This window comes from Mustela lutreola, chromosome 2, assembly GCF_030435805.1.
Source record: "Mustela lutreola isolate mMusLut2 chromosome 2, mMusLut2.pri, whole genome shotgun sequence".
Classification (NCBI taxonomy): Eukaryota; Metazoa; Chordata; class Mammalia; order Carnivora; family Mustelidae; genus Mustela; species Mustela lutreola.
The window spans coordinates 96,993,386-97,011,958 of record NC_081291.1 but is presented as its reverse complement, the minus strand read 5'-3'; the positions used below and the strand labels follow the sequence as shown (position 1 = coordinate 97,011,958).

At 40.3% G+C, this 18,573-nt stretch overlaps 1 protein-coding gene across 6 annotated transcripts in view; it reads right to left on the bottom strand.

Annotated features, from left to right (window-relative positions):
• The window catches only part of PPP2R3A (protein phosphatase 2 regulatory subunit B''alpha), a 195,928-nt gene extending 177,784 nt beyond the window's left edge, over positions 1-18,144 (bottom strand). For 5 of the 6 annotated variants that reach the window (XR_009350901.1, XM_059162676.1, XM_059162678.1 and 2 more), the window contains exons 1-2: positions 17,982-18,144; positions 17,405-17,500 (exon numbers count right to left, since the gene is read on the bottom strand). The gene's annotated coding sequence lies outside the window, so the exon portion shown is untranslated. The remainder of the gene's footprint in view (positions 1-17,404; positions 17,501-17,981) is intronic. The other variant, XM_059162677.1, reaches the window with a different exon arrangement.
• Between the last annotated feature and the right edge of the window lie 429 nt (positions 18,145-18,573).

Here is an 18,573-nt window from a genome sequence, read left to right as displayed (position 1 = left end):
GTGGGATGGAGGGGCACAGGGAGAGAGAGAAGCAGACTCCTCCCAAGCAAGGAGCCCCACATGGGGCTTGATCCTAGATCCTCAGGATCATGGTCTGAAATGAAGGCAGATGCTTAACAACTGAGCTACCCAGTTGCCCTAGAAAAATAAATTTTATTAAAAGCATCAAAAAAAAAAAAAGCATCCAAATCAGAAAGAAAAAAGTAAATTTTTCTCTATTTGTAGATGCTATAATCACATATATTGAAAACTCTACTGAAAAACTGTTAGAATAAATGAACTCAGTAAAGTTGCAGGTCACAAAAACCAATATACAAAACTCAGTTGTGCTTCCTTTTTTTTTTTTTTTTTAAGATTTTATTTATTTATTTGACAGAGATCACCAGTAGGCAGAGAGCCAGGCAGAGAGAGAGAGAGAGGAGGAGGAAGCAGGCTCCCTGCTGAGCAGAGAGCCCAGCGTGGGGCTCAATCCCAGGACCCTGGGACCATGACCAAAGCTGAAGGCAGAGGCCCAACCCACTGAGACACCCAGGTGCCCCTCTCAGTTCTGTTTCTATACACTAATAATAAGTTATCAGAAAGAGAAATCAAGAAAACAATCCTATTTATAACTGCATGGGAAAAGAATAAAATACCTAGGAATTAATTTCATAAGGAAGTGAAAGACCTGTACTTTATAAACTATAAGACACTGATGAAAGAAACTGAAGAACACAAATAAATGTAAAGATATTCTATGCTCATATACTGGAAGAATTAATATTGTCAAAATGTCTATAACTACAGAAAACAATCTACAGATGCAATTCAATCCCTATCAAAATTCCAATGACATTTTTCATAGAAATAAAAAAACAATTCCAAAATTTGTATGGAACCACAAAAGACTGTGACTAGCCAAAGCAATCTTGAGCAGTAAGAACAAATCAGGAGGCATTACTCCCTGATTTCAAACTATAATACAAAGCTATGGTAATCAAAACAATGTAGTATTAAAATAAAAACAGACACATAAATTAATGGAACAGAATAGAACCCCAAAATAAACTTATATATGGTCAATTAATTAAGACACAGGAGTCAAGAATAAACAGGGGGAGGAACGGACAGTCTCTTCAATAACTGGTCCTGGGAAAACTGAATAACCACATGCACAAAAATAAAACTGGATCTATCTCTTACACCATACACATAAATCAGATAAAAATGGATTGAAAATTGAATGTAAAACCTGAAACCATAAAACTCCTAGAAGAAAACACAAGCAACAAGCTCTTTGACATTGGTTTTGGTGAGGATTTTTTAGATTTGACACCAAAAGAGATGGCAATAAAAGCAAAAGTAAACAAGTGAGACTACATCAAACTAAAAACTTTTAACTGCACAACAAAGGAAACCATCAATAAAATGAAAGGGAAACCTAGTGAATAGGAGAAAATATCTGCAAATTATATATCTGATAATGGATTAACATTAAAATATGTAAAGAACTCATACAACTCCATAGCAAAAAAAACCTCAAGAAATCCAATTAAAAAATTGGCAGACGATCTGAATAGAAATTTTTCCAAAGACAATATAGAGATGGCCAAAAGGTACACAAAAAGGTGCTAAACATCACTAATCATCAGGAGAATGTAAGTCAAAATCACAATGAATTATCACTTCACACCTATAAGAGCAGTTATTATAAAAAGACAAGAAATAAGTGTTGGCAAGGATGTGGAGAGAAGGGAGCACTTGTGCGCTGCTGGTAGGAAAGTAAACTGGTGCAGCCACTGAAAAAAAGTATGGAACTTCTTCAAAAATTTACAAGTGTAACTACCATATGACCTAACAATTCCACTTCTGGGTATTTATCTGAAAGAGAAGAAAGCACTAAAAAAGATATCTACATCCCCATGGTCACTGCAACATTATTATAAATAATAGCCACACATGGAAACAATCTATGATTGTGTATCCATCAATGGATAAATGAACAGAGAAAATGTAGTGTGTACACACAATGAAATATTCAACCATAAAAAGAGGGAAATCTTGCCATTTGCAACAGTATGGATGGTCCTTGAGGGCATTATGCTGACGGAAGTAAGAGAAAGACAAATACTGTGTGAGCTTACTTACGTGAGATCTAAAAAAAAAAAAAAAAAAACTCACAAGGCCCAAAAGCCCAAACTGATGTAGAGAACAGACTGGTGGTTGATAGAGGTGGAGGGCAGGGCGTGGGAAAAATGGGTGAAAGTGGTCAAAAGGTATAAACTTCTAATCATAAAATAATTAAGTCCTGGGGATGTAATGTATAGCATGGTGACTACAGTTAATAATATTGTATTGTATATTTGAAAGTTGATGAGACTAAATCTTAAAAGTTCTTATCTCAAGAAAAAAACTGTAACTATGTGGCAATGGATGTTAACTAGACATTGTGGTGATGATTTCACAATATATGCATATATCGAGTCACTATGTTGTACATCTAAAACTAATATGGTTATATGTTAATTAAATCTCAATAAAAAAATAAAAATAGTATAATAGTCACAAGCCACCAAAACAGATAAACTAACAACAACTGTAGATTGTAATCACATTCAACTAGTATCTCTTAATGTTGTTCACATCACATTACTCGAATTGTTGTTTTTAAATGGGAAAAGCATTTAAACAATTTATCAATTTCCAAAAAGCAGTTATTAATACCGCTTCTATTAATATTATTATTATTCTATTAATATTATTAATTATTATATTATTATTTATTACTGTCTTCAATGATACAAATTAATTCTAAGATCAATTTATAAGATGACTCTAAAATTTCACAGAGAAGAGAAATGTGCAGGAGTTAATACAACTTTGGGTGAGGGGAGGTGTGTGTGGGGGGGAAATAAAAAGAAATAACAATATATTTCCCTTAAACTGAGCAATGGGTAACAAATGTTCATTGTACTGTTATACTCTTCACCTAACACGTTTTCCAAATATTGTGCTATAGCCATTTAACATTTAGTTTTGCCTCACCAAAAATCACATTATAAAGCTACAGTAATTAAAAGTATATTACTGGCAAAGAACCAAAGATCAATGAAACTAAACAGTTCTAAAACCATCCCATGCATATATGAAAATTTATTTATTTATTTATTTTTAAAAAAGATTTTATTTATTTATTTGACAGAGAGAGATCACAAGTACACTGAGAGGCAGGCAGAGAGAGAGAGAGAGAAGCAGGCTCCCTGCTAAGCAGAGAGCCCGATGCGGGACTCGATCCCAGGACCCTGAGATCATGACCTGAGCCGAAGGCAGCGGCTTAACCCACTGAGCCACCCAGGCGCCCATGAAAATTTATTAACTGATAATTTGACATGATACTTGTTATAAAGATTATTCCAAATGAACGGCCAACTAAACAAGATTCCTCCCTTACACCACAGATAAAAATAAACTCCAGATGAATTAGAGACCTAAATTCTGTATAAAAGTATAAAAAAATGTAAGATTCTATGTTTAGATTTTCAGGGCAGGAGAAATGTCCATTTAAAAGTTGTAAAAAAAAAAAGTAAAATCAAAAGCTATAAAGGCAAAGAAAAGTAAATTCGAGATCAAAATTAAAAACTATTACAAACAAAGGGAGAGGACTTAGACTGGAGGAACTGTACCATTTTTATAATAAGGATGACTATCTAGGGCACAAAGAGCTCCTATAAATAAATAAGACAAGTATTTGTTATGCCACATATAACAGAAAAACCAAAAATAAGAGTGCTTAAACAAGACAGAAGTTAAATTTCTCACAGAAGTTAAATTTCTCACTCAGACAGCATAAGTTGAGGGTTGGTGAAGTGGCTCCACCAACAGCTCAGAGACCCAGGTTTTCTGGCTCACTGAACTATAGTGACAGTCTTGACAGACAGGATGGCTATTAGAACTCCAGTCATTGTATCCATGTTCCAATATAAGAAGGGTAAGGAATGAATCAGAGAGTGCCTTCTCTCTTTAAGGAAATTTCAGAAAATTATACTAAACACTTCTGCTTATGCATCATCAGCTAAAACTCATATGGTAACACTTAGCTCTAAGGAGGCCAGGGAATGTTGTCCTCCAAATGGGCAGAAAAGGGCTTGGATAAAAGCTGGGGTTCCCATGACTAAAGATGAAGGAAGAATAGACCACAGGATGTAACTAGCATTTTTTTTTAAAAGATTTTATTTATTTATTTGACAGAGAGAAATCACAAGTAGACGGAGAGGCAGGCAGAGAGAGAGAGAGGGAAGCAGGCTCCCCACCAAGCAGAGAGCCCGATGCGGGACTCGATCCCAGGACCCTGAGATCATGACCTGAGCTGAAGGCAGTGGCTTAACCCACTGAGCCACCCAGGCGCCCGTAACTAGCATTCTTTATTGTGCAATCTAAAAAAAACAAAAAACAAAAAACAAAACCCAGAAAAAGAAATACAAATGGTCAAAAACTCAAGAAAAATATTCAATCACAGGGAAATAAATCAAAAACAAGGACACATTAGGTCTTCGTCTGTTTCAAAGGAAACATGAGTTTTTAAAACTTCTAAAAGAGGTAAAAATTTGTAAATTGGTAGATGGCATGAGGATTTTTAGCCTTGTGTTTTTTTTTTTTTATAAAGAGAATGTATTCAATATTGCTAGTGTAAATAAAAAATAGTGGAAATATTTTTATTGATTGATAAACTGAAACACATTACTACTTTTAATTATATTATACATAATATCAGTATAGACACTTTGTGGACCAACTGGCAGTATGTATTAAAATTTTGGTTATATGATCATATGATCCAGCAATTCCATCTTTCAGAATTTATGCAATACAAACATCACACACTTGTGTAAGTACAAGGATGTTCATCACAGTAACGTTAAAAGACGGAAGAATTGGAAACAACCTAAATATTCATTATTATGGAACATTATTTTTCTTCATAGCACTATTACCATTATCTGAAATTACATTACCTACTTGTTTGTAATCTAGGGAGTTAGCTCATCTAGGAAAAGGGCCAAGGCAAGGAGAATATTATTTATGTAATACTTGTTGGTTAAAAATTCATTAGAAATAATGCACCATCTTTTAAAATAGCAACTCAAAACCAGCACCATTTCAGCCTTTCATAACAATAACTGGTGAGAAGGCCTGCAGGTTTGCAGACAGACTGAGAAACAATGAGTGGGATGAAGCTTCTGAACTTGCTATCTAGGGAGACTATACTGGATATGATCTGTTTGCCCTCTTAGAGTCTAGAACATCTCACAGTAGAATCAACACATTCTATTGTATATAACTCTTAACTGCCTTTTAATTCATGGTTCCCAATACTCCTACCAGCACCAAATAAGCTGTCTCTGCTACTGAACAGGGCTTACCATGGGAAGGGGGTCCCAACCCACTGCCAGAGTAACAAGACATCATGTTGAAGGAGACAAATGCTGAGCCTCAGTGCTTGAGGGAAGTGCTTGACACTAATAGGAGCATTGTGTTCATCAGTACTCATAGTAGCAGTATTATAGGGCTCCACACCCAGTACTTTAAAATAAGGACTGTGCCTATGACCTACAAAATGGAAAGGATAAGCATGCCCTTGCTATGATTTCTAAGTCCTTAATGACATCTCCATTCACAGCAGCTAATCTCTGCTTTTTACTTCTAAACTTGTAGACAAGCAGTTTTCAAACTATTTTAACTGAAGCGATTCTGTTCAAATGTAAGCTTAAAGATAAATAAACAGGGGGGGAAAGAGATAGCTTTACCGCTCAGTCTCAGGGGTAGGGTAGCAGGAGCACCCAGAGTACTAAGAGCTCTGGGAAGCAGGGTTTGAAAGGGAAGGAGACAGGGAGTACTCGAGAAAGTGAACTTTACTGAAGACAGAAGGGAAGTAAGGGAGGGGGCTTTGTAGATAGTGGGGGAAAGCACAGGGCCTAGGGCTGGTTTATTGGAGGAAGAACAAAGTGCCTTTTGTGACTTTGACAAAGTAAGCACAGGGATTAACAGAAGAGGAGGTCAGAGAGGTAAGTGGGGGTTTAGATTATATAGGGCCTTGTAGGTAAGCATAAAGCCTCTGAGCTAAGAACTGATTTTTAACAGTGTCCCTCTAGCTGCTGCATTGAGAACAAGCTGTACAAGGGCAAGGACAAAAGCAGGCTAAAAAGAATTAGGAGAGGGCAATTATTCAGGAGATATATACTGGTGGTTTGGAGAAGGTGAAAGCTGAAGAGATACTGGCATTAATGACCAATTCTAGATACGTTCTAAAAGTAAATACCTTCTGAAAGAAGAGCCAACAGGGTTTGCTGACAAACTGAATGTGGGAAGAAAGGTGACAGTCAACAATGACTCCAAAGTTCTTGGCCTGGGCTACTAGAAGAAGGGAGTTGCTATTTACTGAGATGGGGTAGGCAACAAAAAGGGTGGTTTTGGAGGGGGAAAATGAATTCAGTTTTGAAATGTCTATTAGATATCCAAATGGAGAGGTCATGTAGGCACTCTGATATCAGAGTGTGGGATTTAGAGGAGTGGTCTAACTTGGAGATAAAATCTGGAAGTCACTGGCATGTGGTTTTTGGCATATAGATGGTATTTAAAGTCACGAGACTGGGTGAAATGCAAGGAAATAGTGTTGATAAGGAAGAATACAAGTTTGAGAGGTAAGAGGCATCCCAACACCTAGTGATCAGGAAGTTGATGAGGAACTAGCAAGAACACTGAGATAGAATCCTCTAGTAAGGTGGGGGGAAATCCAGAGAAAGTAGTGTTCTGGAAGCTAAGTTAAAGCATTTCAAAGAAAGAGGAACAATCAACTGGGCAGAATGCTGCTGAAAGATCAAGTAAAAGAAAAACTGAGAACTGAATCACTTGACAGATTGGCAATGTTGAGGTCTTGATTGGGGAGGGGAGGTAAGGGCCTGATTAGTATGGATTCGAGACGGACTGGCAGGAAGGAACTGGACTCAGTGAGTTAAACAACTGTAGAAAGGAACAGATTTAGAAGGGGATGCAGGATCAAGAGTTTGGTCTTATATGTTAAGGCATTATATCTCTAATATTTAGTACAGTGGCTGCCACATAGCACATAGCAGCAACTCAAGAAATATTTGTTGACTGAACTAAGCAATCAGGAAAAGTCTTCATTCTAGACATTTAAAAGCTGATACAGTAAAATGTGACAATCCTTAGCCCAATAAAAAGAACTGCCTTTATTTTTCTACTATGCCTGAAAACTCTTCAGTTTTAAAGACTAAAAAAATTAAATTACAACTATTCCTTACATACCTAGAACACCTAAATTTGAGAGGAATAGCAACAGAATTTGACAAACACATGCTCTATAAGAACACATACATTAAATTTTGGATAAGTACAATCTCTCCAACTACCTCCTGCATTAGGGCCATCTGACTTTGTACTCAGGGGTACAACACAGTCCCCAATCCTCTATGTTATGACTCACTATCCACTAGATGGAAGACTTCTGTTGGTTGCTGAAAGATACTAACTTACAGGAACCTTATACATATGACAAAAGCAAAATAATAATAATCATTTGTTCAGTCATTTTTACTGCTAAACATTCACCTTCTCTTTTTATCTTACAACTTTGTGAGGCAAGTATTCTTTTTTTAAGATTTTGTTTATGTATTTGACAGAGATCACAAGTAAGCAGAGAGGCAGGCAGAGAGAGAGAGGAGGAAGCAGGCTCCCTGCTGAGCAGACAGCCCAATGCAGGGCTCAATCCCAGGACCCTGAGATCATGGCCTGAGCCAAAGGCAGAGGCTTTAATTTAACCCACTGAGCCACCCAGGCACCCCGAGGCAAGTATTCTTTTTTTTTTTTTTAATTTTTTATTTTTTATAAACATATATTTTTATCCCCAGGGGTACAGGTCTGTGAATCACCAGGTTTACACACTTCACAGCACTCACCAAAGCACATACCCTCCCCAATGTCCATAATCCCACCCCCTTCTCCCAATCGAGGCAAGTATTCTTAACACTTTCATTTCACATATAAGAAAGCACAGGGCCGGAGACTTGCATACGAACACACATCTCGGAGTGCCTGGGTGGCTTAGTCCATGATCCCAGAGTCCTGGGATGGTGCCCTGTGTTATGTCGGGCTCCCTGCTTGATGGGGAGCCTGCTTCTACCTCTCCTACTCCCTCTGCTTGTATTCCCTCTCTATTTCTCTCCTTCTGTGTGATATATAAACAAAATCTTAAAAAAAAAAAAAAAACCAACAACACACATCTCTTTCAAGAAATAGTGCTGGGACAACTGGATATCCACATGCAAAAGAATGGAGGTGGACGCTATGTCACACACAAAAATTAACTCAACACTGATCAAAGACCTAAACGTAAGAACTAAAACTATAGACTCTTAGAAGAGAGCATAGGGGTAAACTGACACGATCTTGGATTTGGCAATGGATTCTTAGGACACCAAAAGTATAAGCAACAAAAGAACAGAACAGAAATTTGACTTCATTAGAATTAGAAGCCAGTGTACAAAGGACACTATCAAAAAAGTGAAAAAGCAACACACAGTATGGGAGAAATACGTGCAAACAATATATCTGACAAGGGTCTGGTATCCAGAATGTATAAAGACCCCTTAACAACTACTTAACAATAAGACAAGCAATCCAATTAAAAAATGGACAAAGGACTTGAATAGATGTCTTTCTAAAGAAGATATACAGATGACCAAAAAGGACATGAAAAGATGCTCAACATTATTTACTAGTCATTTAGAAAATGTGAATCAAAATCACGAGATATTACTTCATACCCACTAGGATAGCTATAACCAAAAAACCCCTGGAGGGTGGCAGGGGAGAGGGGTTGGGTTAAATAAGTGATGGGGATTAAGGAGTGCACTTGTGATGAGAAAGGAGTAATGAATAGAAATGAATCACTATATTGTACACCTGAAACTAATGTAACACTGTATGTTCACTAACTGGAATTAAAATAAAAACTTTAAAAAAAAAAACCCAAAAACCAAAAACAGTGGGGCACCTGGGTGGCTCGGCTGGTGAGGTATCTGACTCAATTTCTCCTTGGGTCATGATGTCAGGGTTGTGAGACTGAGCCCTGCATCAGGCTTGGTGTTGGACGTGGAGCCTGGTTAAGATTCTCCCTCTTCAGACGTGGAGAAAGGGGAACCCTCTTCCACTGTTGGTGGCAATGCAAGCTGGTGCAGCCACTTTGGAAAACAGTGTGGAGATTCCTTAAGAAATTAAAAATAGAGCTTCCTTATGACCCTGTAATTGCACTACTGGGTATTTACCCTAAAGATACAGATGTAGTGAAAAGAAGGGCCATCTGTACCCCAATGTTTACAGCAGCAATGGCCACGGTCGCCAAACTGTGGAAAGAACCAAGATGCCCTTCAACGGACGAATGGATAAGGAAGATGTGGTCCATATACACTATGGAGTATTATGCCTCCATCAGAAAGGAGGAATATCCAACTTTTTTATCAACATAGACAGGACTGGAAGAGATTATGCTGAGTGAAATAAGTCAAGCAGAGAGAGTCAATTATCATATGGTTTCACTTATTTGTGGAGCATAACAAATAACATGGAGGACATGGGGAGATGGAGAGGAGAAGGGAGTTGGGGGAAACTGGAGGGGGAGATGAGCCATGAGAGACTATGGACTCTTTGAAAAACAATCTGAGGGTTTTGGAGGGGAGAAGGGTGGGAATTGGGGGAGCCAGGTGGTGGGTATTATGGAGGGCACGTATTGCATGGAGCTCTGGGTGTAGTGCATAAACAATGAATTCTGGCACACTGAAATTTTAAAAAAAAAATTATATATAAAAAAAGATTCTCCCTCTCCTCTTCCTTCCCTCTCTTGCTCTCACTCTCTCACTCTTTAAAAAAAAAAAACAACAAACAGAAAATAACAAGTATTGACAAGGATGCTGAGAAACTTCAGAACATTGCTGGTGGAAATGTACAATACTGCAGATGCTATATAAAACAGTTTGATGGTTTCTCAAAAAGTTAAACATAGAATTACTTATGACCCAGCAATTCCACTCCTATGTATGTACACAAAAGAACTAAAACAGGTATTTAAGCAAAAAATTATACATGAATGCTCTTAGTAGCACTATCTATAATAGCCAAATGAATAAACAACCCAAATATCTATCAATTGGTGAATGGATAAATAAAATGTAGTATATCCATACAATTGAATTATTACTCAATCAAAGAAAGGAATGATAATTTTTAAAAATTATTTTTCTTAACATATAATGTATTATTTGCCCCAGGGGTACAGGTCTGTGAATCATCAGGTTTACATATTTCACAGCACTCACCATATCACATACCTTCCCCAATGTCCATAACCCAACTACCTTCTCCATACCCCCTTCCCCCAGTAACCCTCAGTTTCTTTTGTGAGATTAAGAGTCTCCAATGGTTTGTCTCCTTCCTGACCCCATCTTGTTTCAATTTTTTCTTCCCTACCCTCCAACCCCCACCCCCACCCTGCCTCTCAAATTCCTCATATCAGGGAGATCATATGATCATTGTGAAAGGAATGATTATTATTCAAAGAAAGGAACACATGCTACAACATGAATGAACCTTGCACAAATTATGCTAAGTGAAAAAAGCTAGTCACAGTATGTCACATTTGTGTGATGCCACTTCTATGAAATGCCCAGAATAGGCAACTCCGCAGAGACAGAAGCAGATTGGTGGTTTTCAGGAAATAGGGGGAGAGAGCAATAGAGAGTGCCTGTTAAATGGGTACAGGGTTTCCTTCTGGGGTGACAAAAATAGTCTGCAATTAATGGTAATGCTTACACAACACTGTGAATGTACTGAGAGTCCTGAATTGTATACTTTAGGTTAAACTGATTAATGTTATGTGAGCTTTAGTTCTATTAAAAAAATCACACAGCTGACATTTAACAAATCAAGATTTGGCACCCAAGAAATGACTGCAAATCATCTGCCCACTCAAAATATCCTATTTCCTCTATAAACCAAAGAAGCTTTGGCCCACCTTGCAATTAACTTTTCCCTCTGTCTACCACAATCCAAGTATGGTACCTAACTTTATTTATGATGGTGGAATTCCTATAATTGCTCAAGCACACAAAAGTTTCTAAATAAAATATTTCTTATCATAGACTCCCAGTATAAACCTTTGTAGACCAAGGGCTTTTACTTATGTCATAAAGGCATCCTTCATACAGAAGTTAACCATCATCCACCTAATGGAGGAACTACTAGCAGCTATGAAGACTAATCCTTCACAGGATTACACTCTTACTTTCGGAAAAAAGTACAGCAATGGGGCTTATGTCTTCAACTAATAAACTCCATTCCTCAGTAATAAATCCTTGGCATTTTCCAACCCCTATGGTATCTATAGATCACAACTCTTTAAACCTCATATGCTAGCTAGGTTAAGGTTGCCGATGAGGCAGAGATGTATAAGAGACAGATCGGTACAGGCCATGTGCGTGACAACCCAATCTGGACAGCCACTCTAATCCAATCTTCTAGGTAATTGCATTCCAGCATTCACACAACCTTTTGGAAACCAGTTTGTTCGTGTTCTCTTCTCTTTGAGCTCAGTGAGGGTCTCCTCCAACTTGTGTCCATACCCTTTAATGAGCATCAGTGATAAAGATTTCAAAGTATGAGAAATTTTACATATATGCAACTGGAAAACCAGCTATAATATAAAGTTAAAGCAGCTGCAAAAAACTGCTCTTGGGAATCTGAAATTTGGAGATACATATTCCCTGACATAGCCAAGTATTCCATTTCCAACATGACAACAATCTGATATTTGTTCACAGTTTAATGGGAGGATGATGTCAGGGTCACTGGAGCCCCGCTGGCCTTTAGGAGCCCTAAGGCTTTTCAGATAAGAAAGAGACTAAGGGCCTAATCACTAACATCTGAGTCTCAAAGGTCCTGGCAAAATATCTCCTCAATGGAAAGCACAAAGTCTCCAAAACAAATACAAGCAAGACCCCTCTGATATAGGGGAGAAGGGTAATCAGGCACCACTAAGTTACCTCCCTCAAGAGCTAGAAGCATTTGGGTAACCAACACAGACTGCACCTACCATACATATAAGACACCTGACCTTCCCTCATCACTTCCCTTCTAGGCTAAATTCAAAAGATTTCCCAAATTTATCCTTTCCATTTCCTTACTTTCTACCCCCTTCAATCTGGTCTCTGCCTTTTCCAATCTAAAATGGTTTTGCTGAGGTCAACGATTCCATCTTGCTAAAATCAACTGATCATCAATCTGCAGCTTCACTTGGTAACTCTTCTTTTTTAAAAATGCCTTTTATGACACAACTTAAACTGGAATTAGATTCTAAAGTAAACACCTAAGAAAAATATCGAGCATAGTTTAAATTACTCTTGAATCCTTTAAATGGCCCATTAAATAAAGCAAAGCTGTTTTTTGTATACATTAACTCTAGGCAGTAATGAACAGCATACACATATACAGGTATACGCAAAACAAACAGTAAGTATACATGTGAAATCAACTTCTCTTTCATCTAATTAAAAACATCTTCAAGTATATTAGGTTAGGTTTGCATACCTTAGCTATAAGCAAGATCCCACTCCACTGTACCTCTGACTACTTCTCATCCCTTATCCTGGAGCAACCTTCTTTTACTCAACTTTGAAACACTGGGTCTGAGCTCTCTCTCTTTTTAATCTGTCAATGGTCTCAACTTCCACTGCTCAGTGGAATCACCTGAAGAGTTGTTAGTTTTTTTTTTTTTTTTTTTTTTTAATCCCAGGCTTTAATTTAGACCAAGTAAACAAAAATATACATTTCTGGTGTGGGTATTAACAAGAGTAATTTTAAATTATCCAATATTTCCAACGTGCAGCCAAGATGAGAATCCCTGTTGTGTTCTCTCTTCCTAGAACAGGGATTCCACACTCAAATGCCTACAGGATCAGAGAAGTAAATTTTAAAAAAGCAAGCCAGGGGCGCCCGTGTGGCTCAGTGGGTTAAAGCCTCTGCCTTCGGCTCAGGTCATGACCCCAGGATCTTGAGAACAAGTCCCGCATCGGGCTCTCTGCTCAACGAGGAGCCTGCTTCCTCCTCTTTCTTTGCCTGCCTCTCCACCTACTTGTGATATCTCTGTCAAAAAAATAAATAAAATCTTAAAAAAAAAAAAAAAAAGCAAGCCAGGTGTAAGTTTTAGGGAGTGGTGGACTCTGCTGAACGAGAAAGCAGCTGGGATCAGTGTTGACTTAGCTCCAACCAATTGTTGCCATACAGGAAAGCCAGCTCAGTAGTGCTACATCTTCTCATTTTTAAAGAAAAGACCCAAATCTAGATTTTCATGGGAAATCTTTAGATTTTAAATTATTGGCAACTAAAAATTGAACAACAAAAAACATTCCATGGGAAAAACAAAACATATGTGTAAGCCAGATTCAGCTGTGGGCTACAGATTCCCAAAGTGCTCCGGTAATTCCATCCACAACCCCTCAATTCACACCTAAATATGGGTCCCCAGTTCAGTCCACTCCTTTGGGCTATGGATTTGAATTACCAAAGCTTATGTTATTCTCCACTCAGAGAGACTGGTGAGGTCTCACCAGTCCCAAAGTGAACTATGATTTATACCCACTTCAAAACTATTTACCTTTCTAGTGCTCTCTACCTCAGATAACAGCCACAACATTCACCTGGTTAGGCAAGCCTGGGAGTCATCCTACTCATTTCTCCCTCAATCATTAAGTCCTTTCAATTATGCTTCTTAAATATATCTCCTATATCCATCTTCATCTCCTCTGCTACCACCATGGTCCCGGCTACAATCTTTTCTCTTCTACCTCTCCACTGTGTGTTATTTGGCAATTGGCTCAAGATGCCATAATAAAATACCATAGCCTGGATTGCTTAAACAACAGAAATGTAATTTTCTCACGGTCCTGGAGGGGAGATGTCCCAGATCAAGGTCTGAAAAAGTCAGGTTCTCTTTGTGGCTTGCAGATAGCCACCTTCTAACTGTGCTCACAAGGCCTTTCCAACCTCCTCTACTTATAAAACCACCAATTCTATTGAGTTGGGGCCCCACACTTTTGACCCTGTTTAACCCTAATTACCTACCAAAGATTCTATTTCCACGTTTAGTCACTAGGGGTAAGGGACTCAAAATTCAATTGTGGGAGGACAAAATGCAGTCTATAGCTCTCAGTAACCTTAATTAGGGTCAGTTGTTTCCCACAAGCACTCATTTCTTTCTAAACCATTCTCTTCAACATGACCATATTGATCTTTTTACAAAACAGTATTTATGTGTATATGTACATGTTAGACCCAATAATTCCATTTCTAGGAATTTATCCTATAGATATTTTCACACACATGAACTGGCATATGCCTGTATTATTCTTTATAGTAAATTATTAGAAAAAATTTAAATGTTCACCAATAAAGGAATGGTTAAATAATCTGTGGTATATCCATACAATGGAATACTATAAGGTCATTCAAAAGAATAAGGAAACTATATATTGAAATGGAAAGGTTTCCAAGACATTGTTGCAAACAGAAATACTGTGCACAGGGGTGCCTGGTTGCTCAGTCATTAAGCATCTGCCTTTGGCTCAGGTCATGGTTCCAAGGGTCCTGGGATCGAGCCCTATGTCAGGCTGAGCACGGAGCCTATTTCTCCCTCTCCCCCCTGCTCATGCACACTCTTGCTCAAATAAATAAAGTCTCAAAAAAAAAATAGTGTGTACAGAATACTACCATTTGTGTAAATAACAATAGGAACTAAGAATATGCATTTGCTTGAATGCTGACAAAAAAAAATGTCTAGAATACACAAAACTAGTATTAGTGGTTATCCTTTTAAAAAAAGTGTGGGGAAGGGGTGCCTGGGTGGCTCAGTGGGTTAAAGCCTCTGCCTTCAGCTCAGGTCATGATCCCAGGGTCCTGGGATCGAGCCCCGCATCAGGCTCTACACAGTGGGGAGCTGCTTCCTCCTCTCTCTGCCAGCCTCTCTGCCTACTCGTGATCTCTGTCAAATAAATAAACAAAATCTTAAAAAATAAAATAAAAAGTGTGGGGCAAACAGCAGCTGGGGAGGAAAGTAGGATCCAATACAGACACTATAATGTGCCATAAGGTCCTCTTGTGATTCCGATGAATAGGCTGGACTGAGAACTGCTGCTCAGAGAAAGCCTTTACCAACTTTTCCAGATTCATTTTGTATCATCCTGCCCCTACCACTCTCCACGTTCCAGCCACATTGTCCTCTGAGTTCCCAAAAAAGGTCTTATTCCTTCTGCCTGATACATTGTCCCCCTATGCTTCACTTTATAACTTCTATTAACCTTCAATGTCCCCCTCACCTTAAAGGTCATTTCCCAAGGAAACCTTTCCTAGTTCCCAAACTAGGACCCTTGTTTTATGTACTCAGTGTGCTCTGTACTTCTCCTAGAATTTATCACAATTGCAATGAGGTATCTGTATCACTATACGTGTGTGTCACTCTTTTTAGAAATAATGTTCAAGAGTACAAAGACCACACTAGCTCCTTTTATCACTATATTTCCAGAACTAAACTAGCACCTGGCTGGTAAAGTATGCCCTTCCTCAGATATTTGGTAAATAAATGAACGACTCCTCTGCCCTCAAGCTTAGGACAGCAGAGAAAATCAACACATAACCAAATGAAGACAACGTAGGGTCACCGATGCTAATTAAGGCAACAGTCTACTTAGGACAGTGGTTCTCAATTGGGGTGATTTTGGCTCTCTCAGAGGACATCTGGCAGTATCTGGAGGTTTTTTTGATTGCCACTACTGTGTACATTGTGTGACTATTTGCTATAATTGTGTATGGGGGGAGGTACTAGTGGTATATATTTAGGAGAGGTCAGGAATGCTGCTAAACATTCTGTGATGACCAGGATAGCCCTCCCCAACAACGAATTACCTGGTCCAAAATGTCAATAGTACTATAGATGAAAACGCCTAATTTAAAGAGTGGTAAAACTCAAAAGGGTGATCAACTCTACTCCAGGTGGTGGGGTTTTTTTGGGGGGGAGGGTAAGGTGTGTGTCAGGGAAGATGTTAAGAAAGACTTTAGCTGTGTACTGAAAGGTGACAGGGGCTAAATCAGTGGAGACTGATCAGCTTATGAAGAGTTTAAAAAAGCAAAGTCATGGTTTGCTTTTAACAAGTGCCCCCCTCAAGTACTCCATACTCTGAAATTTCTCAGATCCTTTACTCTCTTCTAGATGAAACTAAACTTTCATTCTCTTAGGGCAGTGGGTTTTAGCTAAACATTAAGGTAAAATTAATTCAGATTAAAGTCAGATACCCCTTCACTGTCCAGAATGTTAACTACATTTTAAAATATGCAAATACTTAAGAACTCAAATAAATCTTTAACTGATTAATATTCAGGTTGTTAGTGCATACAACTATTTTTTACCTCAACAGCCAGGTTAGTCCTGATAAAGACTTCTTCAAAGCTTTGTTTTTTGAAAAAACCTTCTTACTTTGTTTGCCCTGTCCTCAATTTCTGAGTTCTCAGATTTATAAAAGATCTGAGTTTTCCCCACAGTATCTCAAGTTCTTCTGTCAGAGAAGATAGGAGAGCCATGTGGATGCAAGAAATGTGAACAGATTTTATTTATAAATTAGGAGTGGTCTATAGATTTTTAAAAGGCTTTCACTAAAAGTCATGGATATTTCTGAGAGGAATGAAACTGAGATAATTTTAATGGTACCATCAAGAAAGAAAATGATGTTTTACTACTACACAAACCTGCTGCCTACTGAGCACGATGCACATGCCCTGACCTAGTACAGCAATGTTTAGGGTCTCAGCAGTGGGTGCTCCGTTTACAAGAAACTGAGGCCTGAGACTAATAAAGAACAAAGAAAAATGCCTGGGACCAAAGGTTTGAGGGGGTGCTTTGTACATAAATGATCTGAGAAGGAGCACTTCTTCAGAGTTTGGAAGGCACTACAAACCACTCTTTTTTGCTTACGTGTTAAGAATTTTTATTTCGTGTTTTCAGGCCATTTCTTAATAAGAAAATACATTATAATTTACAAACAGCGATTTATCCTCCCTTACATTTGCTGACCACTAAAATTGGGTAAAATTTCCTTAAGCTTTACCAGAGTTGAGGGATTGGGAATAATGCGAGCACAACAGAGTTCAGATGCAACATCAACTCCAAGCCCGGCCAGCTGGTTTCCATCGAGAGGTCCCCCGAGAGAAAGCCCCTCCGAGGCGGCGGCCAGGGTCGGCGCGGGAGAGACCCACTGAGGCGGCCTGGGGGCGGCCGCACGGCAGGGCCAGGGTGTGCCCGGCCTCCGTTTACCTTTGTTTCAGGTACTCCTGCTTTCAGCCAGGCCGGGGATCCCGCCCGAGGCCCGGAGCTGGTGACACATCCTTCTTTGGCCAATTCGGGCTAAGGCTGGGCAGGGGGCGGGGAAGGAAAATAGAGCCTCAGCGCCTAACGACGTGACTCTCAGTTCTTCCAAAACGTTGGCATTTGTTTTTCTGCCAAGCTTTCCTGTTAGCAAGTTCCCGAGGGCTGTGCGGGCGAACTGGCCTGGGAGCCCCAAAAGTGGGAGGGGCAGGGCCGTCCCCCGCCTTCTCTGCTGTGGGTGCCCCCGGGGCAGGCGGTTTCCACACCTCCCGGGCAGCCACTGCCCGGGACCCAGCGGGGCGTGCACTGGAGCCCGCGCCGCCCCAAACCCCGACTCCCACGGCACAGCCGCTGGCCCAGCTCGGCGAGGCCCCTCTGGCCCCGCTGGCCAGGCCGGTCCCCGCCCCCAGGCCCTGGCCCCGCCCGCTCGGGCCTCCGCGCACCGCCCCCCGGCCTCGCCACCACCCTCGGGCAGGGCCGGGGGCGCCCTGGTTCCAGGCCGCGCGGCGGCCGTCCCCGCGCCTACCTCAGCGCCCGCGGCTCCTCCTCCGGCTGCTGCCCCGGCTCGCGGACGGCGCTTGCCACCAGACTCCCCGGCGGCGCGGAATCTGGGAGGCGAGTGCGGCGTGTGTAGAGCTGAGGCCCGAACGCGCCCCGCCCAGCCGCCCGCCCGTCCGCCCGTCACCTCCTCCCCCTTATGCCCACCCTCCGCCGCGCGCTCGGCGCCCCGCCCCGCCCGCCAGGCTCCGCCCACACCGCCAGCCGGTGTCGGGAAGGGGGCCGCCAGGGGCGCTGCGAGAGCCGCAATGTCCGCTGCCCGTGGGGTCTTTGGTATGGCGGCCCCGTGGTGTCGTGATTTGTGGCGCTTACAACCGTTTATTGGATACGAATCTCCTGTTTGGATTTGTTATTACTGTGATTTTATTGTCATTGTCGTTTTGTAATCGTTGTAATTGTTATCTTCATTAGTTCTTTTACCCTCCTGGAGCTGACCGAATGGTTCCCTTGAGGGGGGAGATGGCAGACACGACGCCTTCGCTACTGACCAATAAACCTGGTCGCTCCGATACTCCCAGTCGCCCGCACCTGTGCCACATTTCCTTGTGAACAAGTTGTGT